The sequence below is a fragment of the Pinus tabuliformis genome, chromosome 6 (genome assembly GCF_031772625.1).
Source record: "Pinus tabuliformis cultivar Carrire ecotype Pingquan chromosome 6, CPIR1, whole genome shotgun sequence".
Taxonomy (NCBI): domain Eukaryota; kingdom Viridiplantae; phylum Streptophyta; class Pinopsida; order Pinales; family Pinaceae; genus Pinus; species Pinus tabuliformis.
This window is the reverse complement of record NC_142292.1, coordinates 64,621,590-64,630,859: the sequence shown is the minus strand read 5'-3', so window position 1 is coordinate 64,630,859 and position 9,270 is coordinate 64,621,590.

Sequence of the window (9,270 nt, the reverse complement as noted above, 5' to 3'; positions counted from 1 at the left end):
CCACACAACTTAATCATAGGGTGCCACATGGCACCCCACGATTGGCTAGAGGGCTTGTATCGGGCCAAGTCTAGAAATGCAACTAACAGAGGAATTGGTGGCAGTTAGTTTGGAAGAATGTTATTTCTGGAGAACATTTTTGGTGGATAGGTGTCAAGCAACTAGAGGATCACTAAGTTTGGTTGGCGGGCTTGCCCACTCTGTGTTATAATCAGCAATCGGGTTAGAGGGAATCAAACTTGTCAATGGACAAACCACTAATGGATAAATCATCAATAGTTAGCAACAAACCATTCACATATATATGATGAGTTACAAATTGTGTATTAAGAAATGGTCAAGGGGTTCGTTGGTCGGTTCTTTTTATTATACAATAAAAACAAATGGGGGTGGGTCGCGGGGTTTGAACCCCGAACTCCCCCCTATTCACTTACCTTCACAATTAACTGACAACCATTAGGCCAATGTCGTGACATTGAAATCATCGTCGACTGATTGGTACTTGAACCCTCCACATTTCATGAACAAGAGAGCATGACGGAACTGAGCACTTTGGAACTGGGCGAATAGAACTCTGTGCAGGCAGAACCTTGTGGCACACCATGAAAGGGGAATATTCCCTAGTATATTATAGGAATATTCTTGTGATGGAATCTCTGGGGAACCTAAAAGACCCCCTAAAGCCCCAAAGGTCACTAGCATAGAACAAGGTTGACTTTATAGTCATTTTTCATGATTTTTCGTGAAGAATTCAACTGTGCAGTCTATTTCTTTAATATGGGTGTGCAATTTCAGGCCATCCTTGGAAGTGGAGGTATAAGGTGTATTTTTGTACATGCATGTAATTTTTTCGTTGAAGATTAATGAAAGAGACCTCCCTACATTGAGCAAGGCTAGTAGACATAACCCACACTAGGTGAACTTCGTTATCAAGTTGTGTGTGTTTATATTCCTCATTGTTTCCTTTTAATTTCCTCTTCTTTTATGTGTATGCATTCATGTTTACACGCTCTTTTAAATGAAATTATGTAGGCATCCTTGAAGTGAAAAGATCTGGATCAAGTGATGATCTATTTACTATTAATTCAAGTATTGTTTGCAGATTACTAATGCAAAGAGGAAGCATGTCCACAGGGGGAGTAATAATGAACCCAATATTTGAGTATTAGATTATGCATTGACATTTGTATCATTAACTGGTATCAGTTATGTGATGCATGACAGAGGCTAATGGTTTTGATGCATGTTATCTTGAGTTGTTGATATGATGAATGGATTGACTATTATGATGTTGTTCCAATTAGTAATTGGTATCAGACATAGTGGTGAAAGGAGCATGATTAGAGGATGAGGACACTCAGTTATCAAGTGCTCAAAAAATTCTAAAAGTAGCATTGATTCAACAATTGGAATCATTTTAAATTGGTATCACAGGTACTATCAATTGGTATTTACAGTCATTAGATTCTTTGTCAGAGTATGGTGTTCATGTTGTCTGTAAGTCCAAGTGTTGGTAGGAAAGTATTGATTTATATGATTATTTTTAATGATGAGTCAAAATCATCATGGTGAATTTGTTGTCATTAGAAGTCTTCTAGGAGAGATACAAGCTAAGTTGTTGGTCTAGGCATGCATTGATGAGAGTCCCTCTATGTTTTTCAAGTAAGCACTTCTAAGTGTTCTACTTTGTTGTTCATTAGTTGACAATTGATGGTGTCATGCATAGGAAAGGTTGTTCTTATTACTATAGGTCAAGTGTATGTTTCTAGGTAGGTAATGTTATGAATGTAATCCTAGTTGAGACTCATACCAACAGGAATCATTTCCTCATGACTCAGTTGCACAAGCATGTGTTGCTTTAGCAATAGATCCATCTTTCCTGCTTGAGGCAAAGATTGGGAGTAAATATTCCTTTCCCTTCAACTCAATCTTCTTCACAGGAAATAGAGGAAGTTTCTTGGAATAGATAAGAGGTACCTAAGGTTTTCAACATAAGAAGAAACAATTGATGTTTCCACATGATCGTAAGAGAAAGGGAGATTGTTGACAGGGGGAGCATGTTAGTATCCTTTCCATTGATGTCGAAGGGGGAGAAGTATTTCTGATCAAACACAAGATGGTAATGATCATGTAATGATGTGTTGTTTGTTCTTTTTGTTTCCATCAATTCCAAATGGGGAGATTGTTGGAAATATGTTTTCATTGATGGAAAAAGCAAAGGTAAAGGAAATGGAAAAGATTGGCCAAAAGGAAAGCAATGGAAATTGCAAATTCATTACTAAATATGCTATCATTGGTGGCAAAGGAAAAAGTAACAAAGGTTCCAAAGGAAAGCATGGAAATTACAAATCACTGTAAATGGTGTTGTAATTACTAGAAAAGGAAAAGGAAAGAACAATGGCATAGGTGGAAAAGGAAAAACATGGAAAAGGATCAGGCACAAGAAGATCAACATGGTAGCAGTAATGGTGCAGAGAATTTGGAGCCATTTCTTAGAGAGTAAATCATCTCAAATGTAGGTGAAGCCCACATAGATGGAAAGAGATCTGAAAGAGATTTCCAGTGGTATGCAAAAGTTTGAAAATTGCCTCCTGGATCAAGAGATAGAGCCAGACAAAGTTGATTGACTCAAGTCAAAGTTAGCAAAGTTTGTTGGATAGTTGGCATTGTATGGATGGTTGATGGCTGCAAGTGTGTTCACATTGATGTCAGCTTGGTTGGACTTGTTTGTTATTCTTGATATGTCAACCTCAGGAGGATTCCTATGGTTCTTGTAGTCTCTTGTAAAGAATCATGATAGTAGCAGGCTTACTAGAGAAGCCATAAAAATGTGACTATGCTAGTTGGGAAGCTCAAACTTTGGAGGAGATTTTTCCTTAAGATATCATCTCAAATACTCTTGGAATCAAAACAATTGGATAATGCTCTAGAAGGTATTTCCAACAATATGTAGAAGTCTAGAAATGGCCTCCTGGATTAGAAGTTATTGACTACCGAAGTTAGGTCTTGAAGTCCTCATAAGGCCGAAATGTCGGAGCACATGGAAACATATCTGGACCTCTGGAGGAAAGAATATTGGAAGGTCAATGCCATCTAAACCTCAAATAATAGGGCCACTAGAGCATCAAAGGATGGATCAGATGGCACATCAAAACCTCATAGCAGGCGAATATCATAATATCGGAAGGTCAAGGCCATCGGAACCTCATAACTTCTTAACAATTGAATTTTGAGAAGTTACAATACATGGAGCTGCCAATATTGTTAAAAGAACCAAGTGATGCAGAGTAGAATCAACAAAGGTTTTCATTGTAAAACCAAGGATTGATGGGACCCTTTCTCTCTCCAATGGTAGGACACATGGCGGCATGTGATTGGACTTGTGAATTTGAAATGGAAGATGACGTCGGCATGACGCGACTGTACGGTGGACATGTGGTAGTTTGATTCGACAAAATTGGGTGGCCTAATGGGGAAAATCTAAGTGAAACATGTCACACTATGGAGGTGCCACATGGAGATTATGATGAGAGCATGATGTCATCCGACGAGTCATAGTTATCATAACTCTGTTGTAATTAAAATTGGTAGAAGTTCCAATGCTAGGGGCTTTGATATTGTTTTCACTTGGTCATGAAGCCCATAGAACCAAGGACATAGAGTGAGACCTAACACCCAAGTGCTATGGAATATTACGAAGGGAAAATCAGCATAATAGGCAAAAGATTAGAGAAGCTCTTGAAAGTATCAAACATCCACATAATCTCAATAGAGACAATGGTATGGAGATTAGTGGAAGCTGGATTCCCCTAATTAGAAAAATTAGGGTCACCAATATATCTCAGGTATAGCAATCTATGGTAGGTTTCCCTCTCCCATTCTATTATTAAGTAGTTAGTAGCATTGCTATAATAATTTAAGTATAATAATAATAATAATTAATACTTAATTACGACATTTACAATAATAGCTATTGATCAGTAACTATTATTATAAGTTGGTATTATTAAGTATTACTTAAGAAAAAAATATTAATAAATCTATTAATTAGTTAAACTAATTAAAAATTAAACATGTCCTAGTTAAAATCTTGATTACTATCTTAACTATTAATATTAATTATTAGGTCTTGATATTAATGATCAATCATTAATTATTAACATTAATATTAATATTAATATTAATTATTATATATTAATTATTATCTATTAATTATTAATTATTTACATTAATTACTCGGTCTTGATATTAATTATCAATTATTAATATTAATTATTAATTATGATATATATATATATATATATATGTATGTATGTATACTAATTTTAATTTTTAATTTTAATATGAATACAATACACTAATATTAATATTATTATTCATTAAATACCATTTTATAATAAATATATCACATATTATTTTATAATAAACACTATACAAACATATATATATATATATATATATATCAAATATTAAATACAATATACTAAGATTACTATTCATTTAATACCAATATACACTGATATTAAACATTTCACATACTATTTTTAATAATACTATACTAATATTAAATGATTATATGAATTAAATTTATAACAATAATTACTATATTAAAACCAATTAATTATTAATAATATTAAAATTAATTAATTTTTATAATAATGATTAACATAATAATAATTTAAATCAATTAATAAACTCATCAATAATTAAACAAAAAATTAATATTAAAACAGCTGACATTCATCTCATTTTTTAATCTTCTCCCCTCATTACTATTTAAATCCCTTAATTTAGCTCTTCTTCTATCAAGCATTCAAGCAATCCTGATGATGGATCCCAGTTGGGATTTGAAACGTTGACGGAAAAATGGTTTTTACTGTGGATTCTCTGGTAATTTCAAAAAAGAAAAAAAATATTACGAAGGCTGGAGATTTTGGAACTCCTCCATAATTGAATTAACATGAAGTCCCAATACGGGGAGCTCTAATGTGGTGGTGCTTGGTCGAGGAGACTAAAGGAACCAAGGATAGAGAGCAGTCAACAAAGGAATATTGGCCCCCGACAAGATCTGAAGGCCTTAGCACCTAAAATATAAGATGTTGGTCATAGCTCCTAGTTATATAGAAAAAAATAAAGGGGCTAAGCATGAAGGGGCTTGGACCCTCGGGACCCAACAATTTCGTAACGTATTTTTAAACAAAATTTATGATATGGGAAGCCCTGCTACTACTGAAAAGACGAGAATGAAGCCCCATTCATAACCTGTTTTCCTATAGTGTGTAAACCTAAAAGAGTCTAAGAAAAAGGGGCTGAAGACCAATCACAACCCCACGATTTCGTAATATCTCTTCTAATGAAAGTTATGAAATGTTGAAGCCTCGAAAATTGTAGCACAAATGTGTTGAAGGACGATTGAGTTGGCAACCAAGTAAATGAGCATAGAATAGGTTGGTTGATGGACTCAATGGAAATTGTTGAAGGAAGGAGACCATGAGAGAGAGGACCACGATTGCATAGGATGTAGTGTTGGGCCTGCCTTAAGCTGTGAAAGTTACCTCTGATCTTTTTGTGTACATATTAGTGTATTAAATGAAGAATAGAGAAGCCAACCTCAGATACTGTTAAGTTTGGATAGACATGAAGAAGCATGGGAGCCCTGATTGAAGTGCACAGTATTGACTGAGAATTATTTCTCAGCATGAAGAACCACATAGAGAGTCGGTAAAGAACTCAAGTTCCCATATTCAGAGTTTAATGAGGTGGCAGAAGAGTAGCATCAGACACAACAAAAACATGGAGGAGCTACACAGAGCCGCACTCTGGAAGTGAGGCAATAGGTAGGAAAGGCAACATTGAGAAGTGTGCAGTAGATGAACAAAACCAATGATTTCCATTGAGAGAATGGGGGAAAGAGACTATTGTTGCAAGTGCTTAAGAATGATAGCAAAGTGTGTGTGAGCAGAGCAACAAGCCCAAGTGTTGAACTAGAGCAATGTATTGCAAAGAGCCTATGGAATAGAACGCAAAAGTGCATAGAATAGGGAGTTGCTACATGAGGCCAAGAGAGACTGCAGAACAATGAAGGATTGAGAATAGTGGAGGATTGAGAGAAGAAGTTGAATCCGCAATAAACCAGTTAGGGACTTTTCTATATCTGTATGAGCCTCTGTTTTCAATTTGAAAATTGTATGAAAAGCAGAATAATGGAAAATTAATAAGAGGTTGGTGCCTCTCAGTAAGTAGGTGATTTCTATCCTAAGGGGGTTTGTGCCTCTTGAGAGTGGGTTATCACAAACAAACTGATGTAATTAACTAGGTGCTTAATTTACATCATAATAACAAACAAATTGGTGGTCTTTTCCCTTTAGGTTTCCATGTGAAAATACCAGTGTCAATATGCGTATGCTTCTCATGTGATGGATTGGATGTACATATGAATGTCTCATTTTGTTTCTCATTTTATTTATGTATGCATGCTCTCATCAGTATCATACGATAGAGGAAATAATTAAAAACATATTCAGTAAAAGTTTTAAGAACCTTACTATTACTGATTCACCCCCCCAGTAATTCCTTATTCCAACAATTGGTATCAAAGCCAAGTTCCTTTAGGAACATTCTAACCACTGGAAGGTAGATTCATAAGGAATTATGTATAGGTAAGAGAGTCAATAGGCTTACTCAAGCATAATACCAATCTTTGATGGGATGAACTACGCCTTTTGGAAAGTAAGGATGAAAGTGTATCTTATGTCCCTGGGGGTAGATGTTTGGACTTCCGTACTAGTAGATTATAATGTTCCTGATGTTCCTCCCACTGATGAAAATGGTAAAATGTTGTATGGAAATAATGTTAAAGCCAATAATTCCATTCTTTTTGGCCTTAGTCAATTAGAACTTGTAAAAGTTATGCATTGTAAGTTTGTTAAGGAAGTGTGGGTGAATCCCAATCAAAGTCATGAAGGAGATGACAAAGTCAAGCAAGCCAATCTTCAAACCTTCAGAATGATTTTGAAATCTTAAAAATGAGTGAAGATTAAATCATAGTAGAATGCTTCCTCATAGTTGATGAAGTAACCAATATGATTAGAGGACTTGGTGAAGAAGTCAAGGAAGATATGATTGTTCAAAAAGTCTTAAGATCTCTGCCCATGAGATTTAATGCCAAAATATCATTTATTGAAGAGATGGTTGATTTAAAGAATATCAAGATGGACCAATTTCTTGGTACTCTTACAACTTATGAGATGAGAGTAGGAAGAGAAAAGTCTGAACCTAAGGAAGCAACACTCAAAGTGTCCAAGAAGACCAAGGAGCACAGCAATCATCAGATTGCTCCAGATGTGAATCTGATTAGGAGTTGGCTCAATTAGCCAGGAAATTGAAGCGTGGCTCAAGAAAATATAAAGGGAAGTCATCATTTATATGTTTTGACTGTGGAATATTTAGACATTTTTTTGTCCAAATTTTGCTACAAAGAAAAGGCTGAAAAGGAAGATGATCAAAAATTTGGTAACAAGTTTCAGAAACACCAGAAGGAGAAATTCTATAAGAAAAAGGGGCTCCACTCCAAAGAGGATAGCTCAGCACCAGAGTTAGACAACGAAAAATCTTCGAAGGATGATTCATATAAGTATTTACTTATGGCATTTGGAACAGAATCCAAGAACCAAAATATTATTGAACATGAAGCGGAAGAAGAAGAAGAAGAAGTGGTGGACCTTGAAGGGGAACTCATCAGTTCTCTTGATGAGTTAAAGAAAGCAAGGAAAAGAATAAGCAACTGAGAGAACTACTACAACATGATGAAGAAGTTATGTACAACTCTGACAATGAGGAGTTTGTTTATCAAAAAGAAAAACTTGAAGAAGCCATTAAAAGCAAAGATAGTTTAGCTCTTCTACTAGAATAAAAACAAGGAACATGTGAGAATTTAGAAGAAGAGAACAAGAAATTAAAACAAGAGTTGTTCAAGATAAAGAAGGAAACAGACTCAAAAACATGCAAAGATGAAATTATTTCCTTCAAATTCAAAATAGAAGAAGTTAAACGAAAGGAAGAGGTTCCTTTAAGATTTAATCCATGAATGGGAAGAGAACTGTCAGAGTCTCGAGGCAGAGGTTGTCTCTCTAAGAATGGATCTTGAGAAAATAAAGATCGAAAAAGGAATAAATGAGAAATTTTTAGAAGGAACAAGAAAGCTAGATCGTATTCTAAGAAGTTAGAGATCTTCAAGAAAGAAAATAGGCCTGGGTTACTCCAAACCACAGGAAAATTCTAGGGGAAAGATGAAATTCAGGTCCACAAGATTTTAGGAACCTCATAGTAATGCGAAGTTGCATCAAGAAAGAATCAATGGAGACAAAAATGGAGCAAACCAGAGAGGAGCCCTTCACCAGAATAATAACTTTATCTACCCCAAGGAACCACACCAGTAGAGGATGAATCAACCAGTCAAAAACCAGAGGTACCTTCATGCACAAACTCATGGAACTTCCAACTTCAGGTACTCTCATTTATTCTATGGTCATTTTTATAAATGCCACATCTTTGGGCATAACGTTGTTGATTGTAAAAGGATCAAAGTTGAAAGAGAAGAAAATTTCAGATACAATAAGTATCAAAATTTTAGATCTCAAAACTCTACACTCAAAAATCGAAATGCTTTCTCTCCCTTATTGAGTGGTGTTGAATGTTTTAAATGTAATAATTTTGGGCACAAGTGAGTATAGAAGCAGGATAAAGTATCCATGTAAGCATTAGAGCACTTGGGGGTCAACTATTCGAAAGGATAAGAATAATTGGAAATGAAAATATGGAAAGAACATGGAATGTGGACTCGTTTTATCAACAAAAAATCAAGAAAGTAGACGGTATGTGGATAGTGGATGCTCCAAGCATATGACTAGGGATAAGAGTAATTTTCTATCACTAAAAGAAAAGGACAAAGGGAACAATGTCACGTTCAGTAACAATGCTCTAGGAAGAAATAAAGGTAAAGGCATAGTCAATCTTAATCAAAAGACAAAAGAAAAAAATGTGTTATATGTGGAAGGTCTCAAACACAACTTGCTTAGTGTTAGCCAGATGTGTGATAATGGCTATGATGTTACCTTTCGATCCAAGGGCTATGAGATCTCCAATGTGAAGAATGGAAAGATGGTGGGAAAAGCGATTAGAATTCACAATAATGTATATTTGTTTAATGATTCTAGAGTAAACTACTATTTAAGCAAGACGAATGAAGCACAGTTGTGGCACAGGAGGCTT